We start from the raw sequence: 18,676 nt of genomic DNA, 5'->3' as shown, positions 1-18,676 counted from the left end.
GTGAGTGTTGTGCTCTGTCCATACCTGGACGCTTCCCTTCCCCCGATGGGTTTCCAGGCACTACAGGACCGCCATCAGAAGGCTCCTCTGACAGTGGGATTGCTATGCAGTGCAGGCAGTGTATGCAATATTCTGCTCTCCATCAGACACGACGCGTGGACGTCCACCGTCTCTCCCAGGGGGATATTAAGCTGCGTGGATGATATGGGGCAGGTCGCCAGCAACCACACTGTAATCACAATAACCATTTGACTGTTTTAGTATAGTGCTTACTGTCACAGTTCTTGTCGCTTTGCATATAACCGGGGTTATCAATACCCAATGTAATGGAATTCAATGAATCAGAAATATGGAAGGCTCAGTGGCTCAAAAAGATGAAATTCCAATCAAAGACTCTGGGAAAATTGGATCACACCCACCTTACAACATACTGCCCCCTCTGCCCAAACTTCACTAAACAAATTGCTAGCTACCGCAACAGTTATTCGGTTAAGGTTGGTGCAGATAAGTCATGGGGAAGTAAGGTGTAACTGGTGGCGGCGTGCCGCAGAGAGCAGCTTAGGTCATCCAATACAAATCATTTGGAGGGAGCCCCGGCCCTGCCCACCCCGGCCACTCCCAGTGTTTTGTATCACTGACTGCTGCTGCTGGCGCCATGGTGTCGGGCAGTTGGCCGCCAGACCACCGCATTCATCAAAGAAAGGTAAAACTTTGGTGTTACCTTTCTCTGCATCCTCGGCGTGCCGGCGGTGCCACTGCAACAGTATGTCTTGTCTGGATTGGTATAGCCTACCAACCGCCGGTGACTTGAGTTAGCAGAAATTAGGGGCCACCCAATGGCCGAGTAATGCAACGAGCAGAATCATTTTCTGGCACCAAAATGGAGGGTTGAACGATCCAAACATTATTCCCTAAAGCTGCAGCCGGTTGGAAACCAGGCTGGAGGGTACAGCGGCATCGTGGGCTGTCGGCCTGTCGGCCAATTGAAAGGGCCCTCTTGTCAAATTTACAACTGTGCAGTTTTCGTCTATGATAAATAAGAGTGTAGCCATTAATCACGGGAACTTGGTAAACAGAAATGTGGTGCCAGGAGACCCATATAATGCCAAACAGATCAGGGACGCAGTCTCACCGGCAAGCTTGCCAATTCTCCCACCACACATCTCCCACCACCACAGCACAGCCAGCATGGCGACCTATAGCCAATCTACTGACTGCATGGCAGGCACACATACTGCCCTGGCCACAGCACTAGGTGTATGCATGACACCTCTCACATAACCGTAGCACACGTTGCATCCTCCACCACCATAGCGTAAACTGTCCCTCTCCTTCTCAGCCTGAGCACAGGCTGCATGGCACATCTTCTGCCACTACTGTATTGACCGCATGGCCCTATCCTACGCTCACAGTAGAGACTGCAGCACTGCTACCACCACCGCCCTGCAGACCACATGACTCGTCTCCTGTCACCATTTAGAGGTTTCCTGGAACCGTTCCTTTCAATACATTACAGGCTGCTGCCCAGCGCAGCCCATACTCAATGATTTTCTACCCGTATGATGGTGTCAGGAGTTCCCTGCTGCAGGCTCCTCTTACTCTGCGCTCCTCCTCTGGCTCATGCCCGAGGCAGTGCAGGGAGCGGGTGGGCGAGGCTCACGTCCCGGGCTCTGTTGCGCCTCCACTTCCACCACTGGACAGTGTGCTGGGGGCAGGTGGTGGGCTCAGCACCTCCTTCCCCATGTGGGTGGGTGTGGAAAGAGTGGTCGCGCCTCACAGAGCTACTGCTCAATGTAAGCGGCGAGGCCCTGGGGGCAGGTTCCTGAAGCCCACACCTGGGAGGTGTCCGGCCTAGGTGGTCTTCAGGAATCGGCCCCCGGAGCCTCGCCCGCCTCATTATGATTTCGGCCCGGCTATAGGCCGAATGGCTGATGGGCCAATCCGACTCTGAAAATGACCTATCAGCACACAAGACGATTAGCCACTGGAATCTCATGAAATAAAGAGCAGAAATGCTAAAAAGCAAAAAACTACCCTACACGACCCCACTGAGAAATGCTACACAGGCGGAAGCAAATGTTAAAAATGATCCATGCATTTCGAAACGCTTCATCTTGTAATTCAGCCCTGACCCCATCCCAAGAGCTTTGCAGCTCCAATGCAATGCACATTAGCAGCAATATTGGTCTAAGCCATGGCCACCTGGATGATACAGGACCAGCATCATAAATCCATTTGATCCAAACAGCTTGAGGGCCCGATTTTTAACTTGGCGCAGTGAACGTGCTAGAGAGCACGATTCATTGTGCCAAATCAGGATGCCCAGACTCCACCACTATTCTCAAGTGGGCCTGGGTGTCCTCGTAGTGCACGACAACGCACCTTCAGTATTGCACCTGTTTTTGGCTTAACGGGTGCAATCCTGAAATCTCTGCAGCATTTTTGTAAAATAATGACATATTCGTTATTTCACAAAAATGCTTCCGAGAACATGGGTGTATATGAACACTTTCATGCACACCAAAGTAAGCAGCTTCAACGTTGCAGAATACAACGTTGAAGCTGCTTGCTTTGGTGTATGTGAAAGTGTTCATATACACCCGTGTGGTGTATATGAACACCTTCTGCAACATTGTATGCTGCAACTTTGAAATTGCTTGATTTGGTGTGTATGAAAGTATTCAAATGCACCACAGGTGTATTTTAACACTTTCAGATACACCAAAGCAAGCAGATTCACACGTTGAAGCTGCTTGCTTTGGTGTAGGTGAAAGTGTTCATATACACCCTGCACTGCCACAAGGCTTCTTGTGGCACTCCTCCAGAATAACGGCACCAAAATGGTCCCGTATATGTGTGCGACTTTAGCGCACATATAAAACTGGAGCAGTGCCACAAGAATACCAGTCTAAAGTGGCAGGTACCGAATGTGGCGGTTACTAAGTTGGTTTGCAACCCATCCTAGCAACCGCCACATGTATTCCGAAAGTGGCGCATTCCTACCAACTTCAGAAGAATGCGTCACCTTCATAATAGGTCTTAAGAACCGAAAAGGTTGTTAACGCTTTTAACAACCTTTTCAGCATTTAACACCAGTTGAGAATCGGGCCTGGGTGTGTATGAACACTTTCATACACACCAAAGTAAACAGCTTCAACATTGCATTCTGCAACGCTGAAGCTGCTTACTTTGGTGCATATGAAAGTGTTCATATACACCCTGCACTACAGGCTTCTTGTGGCACTCCTCCAGAATAAAGGCACCAAAATGGGACCATATATGTGCGCGACTTTAGTGCACATATAAAACTGGAGGAGTGCCACAAGAATAAAGAGGCAAGTAATGAATGTGACGGTTACTAGTTTGGTTTCCAACCCATCTTAGGAACAGCCACATGTATTCCGAAAGTGGCACATTCCTACTGACTTCGGAAGAAGGCACCACCTTCAGAATAGGTCTTAAGTACCAAAAATGTCATTCGTTTTTCACAACCTTCTCGATATTTAACACCAGTTAAGAATCGGGCCCTGAGAGCTTTGTTCCCCTTCGCGACAGATGACTTTGGAAACATGGTCAACAGCAGTAATCTAGCTGGACTGATGAAAGACCAACGTCCTCTCAATGTCTACAAAGTGATCATTCAGAAAGCCAAACTAGTGCCCCTTCTCCAATCCTTGCTCAGCTCATCGATTGAACACGCATCATGCCTCGGGCTTTCAGAAGAGTCTCAGGGAAGCTTCTTCTCAAACCTGCGGCAGACCCCATGGACTCAGAAAACTACAGTCCAACCGCCAACACAGCCACCTCTCACAAACCCATTGAAGTTCATATACTCACAGCCTGGAAAGCTAAAGCCTCTTTCACAAGCTTCAACACAAGTACAGATCAACAAGGGGAACATAATGTTTGTTTCCGCCGCATTCAATGTTATTAGTGGCAACATTCAGCTAAATAGATTGGAGGACATTGGACTGAAAGGAGTTCTACTGCAATGTATCACGTCATTCTTCACTGACAGTACAGAAATAACACACATGGTGAATGTCAGGTCATGCCTCAGCAGCCACACCTGTGAAGTTTCCAAAGGATCCAGCCTTTCTTGCCTTCTATTTAATATCTACATGGCTCCCCTCTTCGAATTTATCAATACCTGAGAAATAACCTGCTTCAAATACAGAGTCAATATCAAAATCACCTCGTCTAAAACCTCACAAACAAGTCCACTTCCAACAAACTAGATCTCGAGGCATACATGACTCCAACATGGCGTTAGATGATCACAACAGACAGAATGAAAATCAACTCAACTCTCAAGACTACACTCTGCCAACAGTGCCTACCTATGATACCTGATTACTTAATGACATAACTACAAAGAGTCCAAAATGTGGTGACCAGACTCCTTCACAGACTTCAAAGAAATGAACACCAGAGGTAAAGAAAGGTGCAGACTTGAACTCTGTCGGTGCAGGAAGGAAATAACCAGAAGACAGGCCTTCTCTGTGTATACTTCAAGACTCTGGAACCTCCTTGCCCTCAACATCAGACTTGTTCCATCACTTCTACAGCTCAGGAAAGATCTTAACACCTTAGTCTTCATGGAATGACTCTTTCCTAATACCTACATCCACAAACCCACTACTCCCCTTGCTCTCTGAGACACAGTGACCTGTTCCTCACTGTTTCCTCCACTAGTGCTTGAATATCCCTTGCTGCCAATCGCCCACCCGGCCCCGTTTGCTCCCCACTCCCTTTTTCTCTGTTTCCCTCACACTGTTTTTCCCCTATGACTGAAAAGCGCTCTGTTGCTAGGTCTGCGCTCAATACATACAATAATAATAATAATAATAATAATAATAATAATAATAATAACAACGAATAACACAGTGCCCTAACACCAGAAACACATCAATGGCTCCTGATCAAATGGTATGGTATGTTAAGTTGTATTATAACGTACACCGTTACCATTGGCATGGCCTCCAGCCACTCATGTGGCTCTGTAAGAAAGAGTGTGGGGAGGATTAGTGAGGGAAGAGGGATAGTATAGACATTGTGCCCTTCTGTTGATGCTTGCAGTACCAGGAGAAACTGACGCTCTGTGCAAATCATTTGCCCTCCCCTCTCCCATGCACTTGCACGTTCTCAATGTCACTAGGCCTAGTAAGATCGCTGTTTTGTTTTTCCTTGGGCCACTCCCTTACCTTGTCGCGCTCTGAAACACTTGTGTACGAGCGCGATAGAAATGAAATATCAATCAATCAATCTGTTTTCTAAGTGGGTTTGATTGTGTGTTCTGGGGCTGGGAGGAGAGCTCAGGGGCAACGCGTTTGTCTTGGAAGCAAGACAGCGCATAGTAACACAGGTTCGAATCCCGGTCTCGCGTATTGAAGTGAAGCTGTTCCAGCTACGTGAGTCCAACGGAGGCCATTCATGGCTTCAGGCCAGAAGGGGGAGTGGGAGGAGGCGGGATGGAGGAAGGCTGATGTGGGGAATGGGAAAAACGAAAGGAAAACACTGGGCTGGGAGGCATATTAAAAAAAAAGAAAATCAGGCAAAAGGCAGCATTTACCAGGGAGAATAGCACTCACCCTGATGTACTGTGCAAAAGGAGGGAACAGGATGGTGTGCACAGAGATAAGGACTCCAAATGCACCCTGTGCTGTTCCAGTCACGTGGGTCCAATGGAGGGCCAATCATGGCCTTGGGCAGGAAATGGGAGTGGGAGGAGCTGGGGTGGAGGAAGGCTGGCACAGGGAGCATGAGAAAGGAAAAGAAAACACTGGGCTGGGCAGCAGATAAAAAAAGACTATCTTAATGGAGGATTACACTCAAAACCCTATGCATCACTCACCTTATCTTTCAAGGGAAGGGCTCTGCAGCCATCTTTGTGGTAATTCATGCACTGTAAGTCAACTGAAATGCTACTGCCCAGTAACACAGCTTCAGTAGGAGTGCCAAATTTCAGCTGAAATCACCAAGTGTCATCATCAGTCGATTTTCTCACAACCAAGCTCTGCCTGAGCATGGAGATCAAAACACCTAAACTTCAGAAAACGCCTAACCATGCACCATGGGCCAACATCAACAAACAGGCCTCTGATTACCGGAGACGACATTTCGAAACGTCTTTGCTTGCCCGCACACAACAAGCCTGCCAAGGAATTGAAAATACTCAACTCTTTCGGATCTGTCTCCTAGTGTGTGCCACCCTTGGTGGAAGCACCCACGATGCTTCAACCAAGGCATTCGAGTGATCGGACTCCTACGAGTCAATCTCTGTGTGCCATTTTAAATGGACCAGAATGATAGAACTCAACCCTGAGAGAACTCAAAATCTTCAGTGCAGTTTGAATAATCATAAAAAACAAATAGGTACATTTTCCCTAAACCAATGTGCCCGACTTTCCCCTCATTAACTGACTCATGCCTGCCTCTCTTACTAGCTTACACTACTCACTCAATCAACCCGCACACATGGCAGTGATCTGCTTACAAACAAACCACATTAACAGAGAAACAGCACAGCACACAGCTCCATTCTCATCACGCACCTCCAACGCCAGCAGCTAACCTGGTCTCGCAGTGCAGACTTTCAATTCGATGATATTGAGGTTACCGTCTGGGCAAAGCACGAACCCAAGTGTCTGTGCTACTAAGAGCATAGCTTCTTATGAACACTCAGGACTCAGGTGCTTCTGGCCTGCACGCATCAACACCTCAGGATTCCCACCTGCCGTTCTCTTTATCCAGCTCCATGCCCCTCTCCCAGGCATGGTGTGCTGCCAACGAACTCTGCCTTAATGTCAGTAAGACTGAGATCCTTCTCATTGGGACTCCTGTTCTTTCCCTCCTACCTCTGGTTGTCCTCTTTGGTGCCCCTGCCCCCACCCTGCTGTACGGCAAAAAACCTTGGGGTCATCTTCGACTCCTCTCTCTCTCTCCTCTCCATACATCACAGACCTTGCCAAGAAGGCCCACTATCAGCTGCACCTCCTCAGAGGAATTTTCCCTTTCCTCACCTTCCCCCAGAAACTCAATTTCTCCAGAGCTCTGGTTCTCTCTAAGCTGAACTACTGCAACAGCCTCTTCCTCAATCTCCCTTCCCCCCCTTCAACTAATCCAGGATAGGGCTGCGAGACTTATCCTTGGCCTCAAGCCCAGGAACCACATCTATCTAGCCCTACAATCTCTCCACTGGCTCCCGGTTGCTGCTAGGATCAGATTCAAGACCCTCTGCATCATCCACAAGGTTTACTTGGGCCTGGGACCCCTGCTACATCCAGCTCTCTCTCCCTAAATACCTCCCCGCTAGAGCCCTTCGGTCTTCTTGCTCCAACTCTCTACAAATCCAACGCTTTTCTAAGCAGAGAGTGGGGGTAGATCTCTCTCCTCCGCAGGTACCTCCCTTTGGAATGGTCTACCTGCCCCTCTCAAGCGTGAGCTGGATCTACTTAAGTTCCGTAAGCTGAAGACCCTCCTTTTCTCTTCTTCCTTCCCCCTCCCTTGCTAACACCCCCATCTGTTGCAGTGGCTTGCTGCCTGGTTCTCTCTGAGTTCTACAGGGCACTAGTCCTCCTGCCAATTCTACCCCACTCCTAGCACTTAGCATGTGGATCCTCACCCTCTATACCCAATGTAACCCCAGGAACTTGCCCTCCTGGCATCCCCTCAGCACTTGCCTAGCTCTTGTTGCCCCGCCCCTCCTGCACCCCCATTTCTTTATTTGAACTCTCTCCTTTCTACCCTTCACATTACCTCCGCTCTTGCATTTCTCATTTCACGCAGACTGGCACTCCCCTCCCCTCCCCACGCACTTCTTGTTACTGCACTTGCATGATCCGAATGTCACAAGGCATAGTAGGACCGTTATTGTTATCTTTCTCCCTCCCCCCACCCCCTTTATTTTCTTATGGTGCCTTAAAATACCATTTGTTGTATAGGCGCCCATGCTCCCTGCTCAGTGTCCTGTAGGTATGGAAACACGCAATAACCAGTGGGTGCAGTGGGGCATTGTGAGTTCCTGGAACCTGGCCAAGGACCAGCGCCCAGGGAGAGTGTCCACTGACCATGGCTCAAGGTCATGACCACTGGAAAAGTGTTGCCAAAGGCCAACTAACTTCTTATGCAATAACAACTTACTTTATTAGGAACAAGGAATGTCATTTTCTTAAATGTAGAAGCCCAGAATACCAGAGCTCTACAGATGACTGAATTAACATAAACACATTTCTAGCTCACCTGATATACTGATAGACCTGAGGTTGCTCATCGAGACATCCATTATGTAAATACATTCATCACTTCTAAACTCCCTAGCAGTGGAGATGGCCCTGTTTAAACAGGAGAATGTGTTCTATCATCAATAATTCCTTCAATGACAAAATCTGCATATGGAAAAGAAGAAGAGACAACATAATTATGCTATGGAAATGCTCTGAAATTGACAATATGGCATTCCACAAATGGTTAAACAAAGAACACGTGCAATTTGCCATTCAATGAACTGGAAAAAGTTAGTCTGCCTTCCTTAAAAATTCAAATGTGGGTGTTTTTAGTATTTGCTTTGTACCATCTACCTTGCACTGTTTGCTGCCCCATTTAAACCTTCAAACTTGTCTGTTTTTAGCATTGCTTTGTACCATCTGCCTTGCACTGTTTGCTGCCCCATTTAAACCTTCGAATTTGTGTGTTTTTAGCATTGCTTTGTACCATCTGCCTTGCACTGTTTGCTGCCCCATTTAAACCTTCGAATTTGTGTGTTTTTAGCATTGCTTTGTACCATCTGCCTTGCATTGTTTGCTGCCCCATTTAAACCTTCGAATGTGTGTGTTTTTAGCATTTGCTTTGTACCATCTGCCTTGCACTGTTTGCTGCCTCATTTAAAAATTCGAATTTGGCTGTGTATAGTTTACTCACCTCTCTGTACCATCACATGTAATTCTACCTCCTCTGGAATTCTCTTTTCTCCCCAACCTCACTCTACTTGGCCTCCTTTGTGAGTTCTGCCAGAACTGTGCAGTGCTTTCTAACCATCATTCCTTGACTAATCCTCTGCCTTCCTATGGCTCTTTCCATCTCTTCTATATTCTCTAACTGCTACACTATCACCTACCCTCCTTCCCTCGCCAAGTCCAGCAGGAAAAAGCAAAAAAAGACATCCTGGGTGCAAACCTTGGAATTCTCATTGCAGGCACCTATGTCAGTGCCTCCTCTAGAGAGGTTTTCACTTATATTCTTTTTTCGGTCCTTTCTCCTGCTCTCTGGACCCCCCACCTCATCTTCACTCTCTCTCCCTCCTCACGCTCCTCTACATACGGTGGCACCAAGTGTGAAGACCTCCTGGCTGGCTTGCATCCTCTCATTGCTTTCTTAACATCTATTATTCTGGTTCAGGGACCACAACCTCCTTCTCTTTGAATGCATCTTGCCTTCTCTCATTAACTTCCTTCCTTCGCCTGCATCCCCCCTTCTTCCTCGATCCCTTCTCTGAATGGTGTACCACGCCCCTGTACCCCACCTCAGAAATCCTTCAAAAGTGCTGACCTCCTCCACCTGGCGACTCTTAACACCCGCCCAGCCAACAATCACTCCTCTGAAATGTGTCTCCTTGAATGCATTGACCTTGACATTCTTGCTCTTACCAAGAATTGATTGAATGCCAGCTCAGTCACTGCCTTTGACTCCCTCATCCTTGATGGCTTCAAGATCATCGCCAAGCATAGACTTTGCTGCACTGCGGGAGGGTTGCCCTAATGTTCCCCGAGTGTGTTCCTGCTTCCATCTTACCCATTAGCTCTACTCTTTCTTTGAAAGCCTGGTTTGCAAGTTGGTCACCTCTCCCGACCTCCACCCTGACTATTGTCACCATCTACCAGCCTCCAGGCACTTCATACCTTTTCCTCTCTGAACAGGCTGACTTCTGTTCTTCCTTACTCTCAGCCACCTCTAACCTTCTCCTCCTGGGTAACTTCAACATTCAACTGGACTCCCCAGGCTCTGCATCCACTCTATTCACTGACCTCTGCTCCTCACTTTCTCTCTCCATTCTCCCTTCGGGGGCAACCCTCCCTGCTGAACATGCCCAGGAGGACTTCATACACTCTCTACTCTCCCTCTACCCTCCACTAGTCTCCCCTTGCTCCTAGTCAGATCACTCTCTCCTCATCTGGGTCCCATTGGCCCCCTGACCACCACCCCTAAAGTCACACCAACCTCATTCTCTAAACCCCGCCTGATGAAACTAGTGACTTTGGCTGCTTTTGCCTCCACCTTCACCCCCTCTTGGCCCCCATCTTCTGACTCTACCGCTGACTCCGCACTCAGCAACCTCCATCTTTCCATCACCAACACTCTTGACATTCTCATCCCTGTCATGAGGATCCATCTGAAACCAGCTTCAAAGTGTAACACCTAGTACAACACCAAACTTGCAGCCCTGAAACAGTGCAGGGCAGCAGAACGGCAGTGGCAAACCTCAGGCTCATCCTCTGACAAACTGGGCTGCCACCTGCTTCAAATGCAATACAGACTTGCCATCCGTGAAAAGAAAAGAGCCCACATTCAGGCACAGGTCTCCAGCACATCCAATAACAAGGCTGAACGCTGAACTTTTCAAAATCTGCAGGGAACTAGCCAACCGCTCCTCAGCCTCCTCCTCCCCCTCTCCTTCCCAGACCCTCTGCAATACACTGGCCTCACACTTTGCACACCAACTCAGGAAATTCTGACCACCCTTTCTACACTCCCTCACAATCCATCCCATTCCCCCACCACACTTTCACCCTTCCTCCTTCCTCCTTTTCTGCTTTCACTCCTGTCACACCTGAAGAAGTTACTAGGGCTGTCTGCTCATTGGAAGTCTCCTCTAAACAGGTCCTCCCTTGCTCATCCAGGACCACCAAGGATAAGATTGCCGCCCCTGCTCTCATTAATTTCTGCAATCACTCCTTTTTCACTGGATGTTTCCCCTCCCCCCTCGAGCACTCCCTTGTGTGCCCACTCCTGAAAAAAACATCCTCTGACCCTAACTGCCCTGCCAGCTATCGCCCCATCTCCATCACCCCCTACCTGGGGAAGCTACTTGAGAAGCTGGTCTTGACCCAACTTAACTCTCACACTGAACTTGTTGGAGGCCTCCACGACCACCAATCTGGATTCCGAGCATCCAGAGGAACCGAAATTGCTCTTCTGAACACCTGTGAAGAACTGATCACATCTCTGGTCTCCAGTTCCCCAGCTGTCCTGATCCTTCTCGATCTCACTTCTGCATTTGACTCAGTTAACCATTTCATTCTCATAAAAAGACTCCACAATACACTTGGTATTTAGGAATGGGCACAGGATTGGCTGTACTCTCTCCTCACCAGCTGCTCCTCCCAAGTCATCCTGGGCTCCTTCTCCTCTTCTACTTCCATCTCCACCTGTGGTGTCCCTCAGGGCTCTATACTCTCCCCCTGGCTCTTTAACATCTACCTTGCCCTCCTTACCCACCTCATCTTCTCTTTCTCCCCCAACTTCCAGTGTTATGCAGATGACACACCGCTCTTCTTCAGACTCCCTGATGACCCTCTTGCACCCTCCATCATCCCTGGCTGCCTATCTGCCATCCAGTCCTGGTGCGCCTCCAATAATCTCTGCCTCAAAGCCTGTAAAACTGAGGTCCTTCCCATGGGGACCCCTGCTCCCTCCTTCTTCCCTTCTCTATGGCTTCCTCCTTGGGCTCTCCCCCTGCGCCTTCAACTGAAGCCAGAAACCTTGGAGGTATTTCGACTTCTCTCTCTCCTTCCTCCCCCACACACAGGACATTGCCAAGAGGTCCAACTATCAGCACTTCTTTCTCAAATGAATTCTACCTTTTCTCACTTTCCCTCAGAGGATCAATGTGACTCAAGCCCTTGTTCTCTCTAGACTTGGCTGCTGTAACGGCCTCCTCCTGAACCTTCCTTCTTCCACTCTGCAACCCATCCAGCTTATCCAGAATAGGGCAGCGAGACTTATCTTTGGCCTTAAACCCAGGGAGTGCATTTCTACAGCTCTAAAAAGTCTTCACTTGTTGCCGGTTGCTGCACGGATTTAATTCAAATCCCTCTGCAACATCCATAAGGCTGTCTGGGCCCGGGGACCACTCTATCTGCAACTCTTTCTCACCAAATACTCTGCCTCTAGACCACTTCACTCTTCTGGCACCAACTCTTAGGGCCCGCTTCTCAACTCGGTGGTAATTGCCAAAAATGTTGTTAAAAGGGCTAATGACATTTTCGGTAATTACACCCTATTCTAAAGGTAGTGCAATATTCCGAAGTCGGAATCATTGCGCCACTTTTGGAATAAGGGTGCCAGTTGCTAGGAAGGGCTGGAAACCGACCTAGCAACTGGCACTGTCGTTAATCATGCCTTTGCATGGTTATTCTTGCGGCACTCCTCCAATATTGCAAGCACTCGTAATTGGCGCTGAAGTACGGCACACAATTGGTGCCGTACGGAGGAGTGCCACAAGAAGCAGTTAGTTTGGTGTGTGAGGTGGGTGAGAAATTGCCAACCATACTTGGCAACATGTTTGCCCGAAAAGATGTATCATTTTGTTGGCATCACTGGAGCAATCTAGCCCATATTTAAATGTTTAAAATGTAAGTAAATTCACAAAAATGCACAGAGCTGGTAGGCAACGTTTTGCACTGCTCTCTAGTAGCAGCATGGCCATTACATATGAATTCCTACAGTGCAAGATGACTAAATGCCAGCAATGCTGGCTGGAACGTGCATTCCAGCCAGCACATGCTTTTGTTTTGATTCTCGGCAGCAGTTTCGTTAAACAACGATTTCCTTGTTATTTAGCAAAACTGCTGCCGAGATCGTCATCCGCCTGTTTCCAAAGGAAACAGGTGGACATTAACGAAAGCACTCTAGTGCTTTCCAATGATGCCCAGGCCCACTTCAGAATGGCAGTGGTGCCTGGCCATCACGAAATGGCGCAGTGAATCGTGCTATTTAGCACGTTCACTGCGCCATGTTGAGATTCAGGCCCTGAGTGTGTAAAGCGTTTAACCAAACAAAGGCAGGGGGTTGCTCACTTTCCTCTGCAAGCTCCTCCTTTGGAATAGCCTCCCCCTGCCACTGCGCCTGGAGCCGGAACTCCTCAAATTCCAGAAGATCCTTAAGACTTTCCTCCTCCTTCCCTCCATCTCTTCTCTGCTAATCACACAGTTGCTGAATCGGTGTCCTGGGCCCTTATGCACCTTCGGGGCCTTGACCTCACACACCAATTCTTCCCAGCTCCTGTCTTTTCACAGCACTTTGCTTGTGCATGCCCACCGCGCTGGAGATTCGCAATTACACCTACCTCGACCCAGACTATGTAGCACTCAACATTCTAGCACTTCGTCAATGGCACACCCACGGGCCCGGACTCCCCCTCTTCCCTCTTCCTACTGCACTTGCACGTTCTGCATAATCACAAGGCATAGTAGATTTGCCCCCCCCCACTTTCCCCCTGCTCTTTAAATATTGTGTTGTAATTATTTAATGTACTTCCCACTTCCCCCTCTCCGTGCCCTGTGCCCTGTGGGCGCTTTTAAACATTATATGCTTATTGTATAAGTGCCTTACAAACGAACAATAAACAATATACAATATATAAACCACTAAACATGCAAACTTTACTCCATCGTTTTTTTAGAAAAGAAACACATAAGAACACTTTTCACCCATTCATCAGGTAACAACTACACAAACTCAGGGATGACCTACAACTTGGAGAATACCTGAAACTAGAAAGACACTCAATGAAAAAAATCAAACTACACAAGAGCAGCCACGATCCTCCAAACACGACTCATCAAACGATGCTACTCTAGGAAACTGGTCAAATGAGCACTGCGAGGTTCCTGGTGCAGAGATAGAGAAGATCTTATTCTGGTGAAAATTCCACCAGTATTTCTTTGTAGACACACCCAAATGCGGCCAAAATCATTTTAGAGAAATCTTGTCTCATGTGCTGTATTTGTGGACTGGTATGTTTTTTTTCTTTTTTAAAGTCTTGACTGGCCATTTTGTGTTGATGTACCCAAGTGGGTTTGCTACTGTAAAATGTTTTCATGCACACAGTGTCCAACTATATGCCAGTATGTCATTGGAAAAACATGTCCATGCAGCATGTGCCCACTATGTACTAGCAATGCCACTATAAGAACATTGTCGTTGGTGAAGTACCACATATATGCCAGTATTACCAGGGCAAAACATGTTAATTTTGCCTGTGCCCAATGTATGCCAGCATTGCCACTATAAGAACATTGTTATTGGCGGAGTGCCAAATATATGCCAGTATTACCAGGGTAAAACATGTTAATTGTGCCTGTGCCCAATGTATGTCAGCATTGTCACTATAAGAACATTGTTGTTGATAGAGTGCCAAAAATATGCCAGTATGTCATTGGAAAAACATGTCCATGCTGCATGTGCCCACTATCTACCAGCATTGCTACTATAAGAACATTGTTGTTGGTGGAGTGCCAAATATATGCCAGTATTACCAGGCCAAAACATGTTAATTTTTCCTGTTCCCAATATATGTCAGCATTGTCACTATAAGAACATTGTTGTTGATAGAGTGCCAAACATATGCCAGTATTATCAGAGCAAAACATGTTAATTTTGCCTCTGCCCAAAGTATGCCAGTATTGTTCTGTAAAAATATGTTTATGGTGCTGATGCTCTCACTTGCCACCCTCTGTGGCATTCGACTGCAAGGCTGCAGAGGCATGGTCCAGTGGGAGTACTTCCCTTGTCTGCCCTTAGGACTTATCATTAAACCAAAAATGACATAAGTTGTGTATTGTTAAATGTTAAAGATATTTGTACCGCGCACCGTCACCAACGGAATTGGTCCCCAGGCGCTCCGGCGGATCTGTAAACGATAAGGTGGGATGGGTTAGTGAGGTGAAGAGGGAATAGGATAGTGAGAGGAATGGTGTTCTGTTGGCAGCTTCAACTCGGTATACACCGGGTGCTGAGCTTTGGTGCGGGTATTGGTTCGGTGTCAGTCCGCGTGTGCTGTTGCTCCGGCTTATGTGTTGTTGCAGTGTTGTGAAGTGCGTGCGGCTTGTGGTGCGAGAGATGGTTGTGTGAGTTTTTGAGTGAGATAAGTATGCAGAATTTGAGCTTATATTGGTTAGTGGGTTACCTGACCTTTAGCATGCTAATATTCACAGTTTTGACTAAGTGTGGCACTTGTTGGCCTTCACAATCTTATCTAGATGCAGCGCAGGCTAGTGTTTAGAAATCTGTCTAGGTGTGGGTATGCTAACATTCACAATCTTGTCTAGATGCGGCGCAGGCTAGTGTTTAGAAATCTGTCTAGGTGTGGGTATGCTAACATTCACAATTTTATCTGGATGCTACGCAGGCTGGTGTTAACAATTCTAAGTGTGGCACATGCTAACATTCAAGTCTCATCTAGGCGCAGGCATGCTATCCTTCAATCAAAGTCCTATCTAGATGCGACGCAGGCTAATATTCACAGTTCCATCTAAGCGTGGACATGTTAACATTCAGGTTTCACCTAAGTGCGGGTGTGCTAATATTCAAAGTCCTATCTAGATGCGGCGCAGGCCAGTATTCACAATTCCATCTAAGTGTGGACATGCTAACATTCACAATTCTATCTAAGTGTGGACATGCTAATATTATGGCAGTCTATGTTATTGGGAGGTAAGATAGAATGGCAGGGGTTTTCAGAGTAGAGTAATTGCTCTACTCCCCACCCATGCCACACTCACAGTTTTTGTCGGTGTCTGTTAGCTGCTGGCTTCCTTGGCGTCCCCTGCAGACACTATTGGAGCCGCATCTGTTGAAGCTGCCCTTTGCCTTGGGGCCCTTAGCCACGAGGGGCGGCCGAGCAGAGGGCTGCCCTGGAAGGGACTGATTAAGAGTGTGTAAGGCGCCAATCGGGATCGGAGGCAGAGGGAGCGCCTCGCTAGGCCCAGCTGTTTGGCTCTTTTGAACATTGAATATATGCAATTTTGCCCCATCTGTGCTGTCCACTTTTTATTTGTATGTCCTTAAATTACTCACAAACACCTCGAAGTATTGTAAAGCCCTGGTGCATTGGTAAACTCTTCTACATTTTATTACTTACATAAATACAGATCTGCCAGAGTTTCATCTGCACTGGATGTGTCCTGTAACTCACAGCTTCCAGTGAACGTCATATTGCGTATGGAATGCATGCACTTAACTGGAATGAAGGCCCCCGTGAAGCCGCCCGGGCCTCTCGGTGTGTAGTTCTTTTTTAATGCATGGTAATGTACAGTGAACTGACTCGGGCACGGTCGCACCGCAGGGCCCCTGCACACGTGCTGCCAGCCCACAATCCCTCTGCGGGGCCTCAGCTTTGGGCCGCCTTCCCATAACCTGTGGCCATTAATTTCTTCTACTGCACTTTATTAGAACGTGCTGTATAAAGTCTGCAAATCGTTAAACCTGTTTTCCTTTTGTATTGATATACCCCGAGGAAGCGGGCCGACCGTGTCAGTAATGGCCCACCGGCCCAAGTTAAGGGCCTGAGCAAAGCGAGGGTCCCTTGACGAGGGTGGCGGGCCGTCACCCACAGGGTCGGCCCCCCACCTCGTGGAATATCGCCATTAGCACCGTGTAGTTTCCTACGTGGGTGTTAATGGTGTGTATTTTTTTTTTTATTAAACTTTCCTTCGTGCGTGGGCCGCTGCCGCAGCGTTTATTCCCAAAGTCCGTTTTCCATGTTCATGACTGTGACGTCATCAACATTGAAAATGCGCTTGGGGACACCACGACGTGGTGGGCCGCGCACCAAGGTAAGTTTATTTTTATTTATTAATGTTTTTAAATACACACTCTTAGCACCCACATAGCAAACTACATGTGTGCTAAAAGGTGAAGGGGGCGGGGAAGGGAAGGAGCAGTGGGGACGTGAAGGGGGTGCTGGCCAGCAGCACCCAGGCTGCTTGGAACGTGGGCTTGCATCGTGCAATACAGCATGAATTTCGAGCATTCTGATTTGCCAGCTCCCCCTTTGAGGGTGTTAATGAGAAGATATACACCGAGGCAGAGAGCAGACCCTGCCGGTAGTGGCCCAATGCCCACGTTTGGGCAGTTGTGCTGTTACCTGCAGGGTTGGTCCAATACCGAGGGGTATATCGCCATTAGCACCCACTGGCAAGGACACGTATGTGGTAAAGGCTATAGGAAAAAAAATAATGTAACTTCAGTAGCTCCTGGGACACGTGTGGGAGAGAGAGCCCGTTTTAAGTGTTGAATAATCAACAATGAAAATGGACTCTCTCTTCCACACACAACATCGCAGGACTGATGGAAAGTAGGTAGTACGTTTCCATCCACTTGTGCTTACTCGCGGGGGCTAATAGCTGCATGGGGGAGGAGAGAGAGCAGGGCACACCCAGGGCAGGCGAGTGCAGCACTGGGATGCTCAGAAATCGGGCTTACACCAAAGAAACTCCCTGATTGGCTAGCGCCCACACCCAGTACCACCCTTTGTGGGTGTGGCGGCCAATTTTGTTCCTCAAAATGCAGGCTGAATCTCATGATCCGAGTATGCATTCTTAACCGGATCTGCCATTTTACTTATCAACCCCGCCCTCACTGGCTTTCAGCTGACCTCACCTTGTTGTGGCTCTACAGCACCTTGCTGCAGCCCACCACCCACCTGTTGTGACGTCAGCAATGAGCCACAGGGCTCGTGCTGAGTCACATGTTCAGGGTCACATGCATGAGCATGTGACCCACACGAATAAAGGTGCCGAGCGGGCTTCCGCTTGGCAGTTGCGGAGTGACACAGTGTCTGGATGGTTCTTGCCCCCACGTGCGGCCTCCAAGACAATGGGCCCACGGAGCCACCCTGAACGACGGGGCATCCTTCATCCACGAGGGCCACTCACTCCAACCCTTATAACAACTTGCGACAAGATGGGATCTATGGCCCTATTCACTACTGCTGGTGTGCACTGCGTGGCTCCCACCTGAGGAAGACCGGTCCCTCACAACGCGGCCTGCCCAGCGGGACACCAGAAAAAAAATGAAGAAATACGCTCGCTCGATGGGAGCTATGTGGCGCTGGTGGAGGACCACCACCTTGCAAATCAATACGTCTCCCTCTGGGGGGAGCGAAGAAGCAACCTACCACCACGCTGTGGGATGCAGTGCGGCACCGCGATACAGAAATAAGTCTCCTACGCGGGGGAGGGAAGGAGTGGCCTGTGCCGCCGCTCGCAAATGGAAAAGGGGGGCCCCGGGGAGCATGCAGTACGGGTTGCTCCCCGGGGAGGTTTTGGGTGCTGCACCGAGCAGTGAGTCGGGCGGGGGTTAGATTGTCCCCCTTAGCTAGATGTATGGATTCCGATGAAGGTGCAGCAACTTTTGGCATTTAGCGCCATTCCGTGTTGCCTGGACCTTCGCTGGCATCCTGCTGCAGTGGGTGCAGCCTGGTGGGCACTCAGAGGCATGCTGGGTGGGAGCAGAGGGTATGGAGTGGGTATCTGGGTGCTAATAAAATTAAAATAAAATAAAAATAAAAATAAAATAAAAATTCGATTAGATAATTAGGGGCATACAATTTGTATTCAAGATATTTACTTATTTTTCTTACCAGTCGGGCCCCGGCCATGGCCTTCTCCTAATAGCA

The sequence above is a fragment of the Ambystoma mexicanum genome, chromosome 10, assembly GCF_040938575.1.
Source record: "Ambystoma mexicanum isolate Mex_15411 chromosome 10, UKY_AmexF1_1, whole genome shotgun sequence".
NCBI lineage: Eukaryota > Metazoa > Chordata > Amphibia > Caudata > Ambystomatidae > Ambystoma > Ambystoma mexicanum.
The sequence above is the reverse complement of the archived record's forward strand: the minus strand, read 5'-3'. Positions refer to the sequence as shown.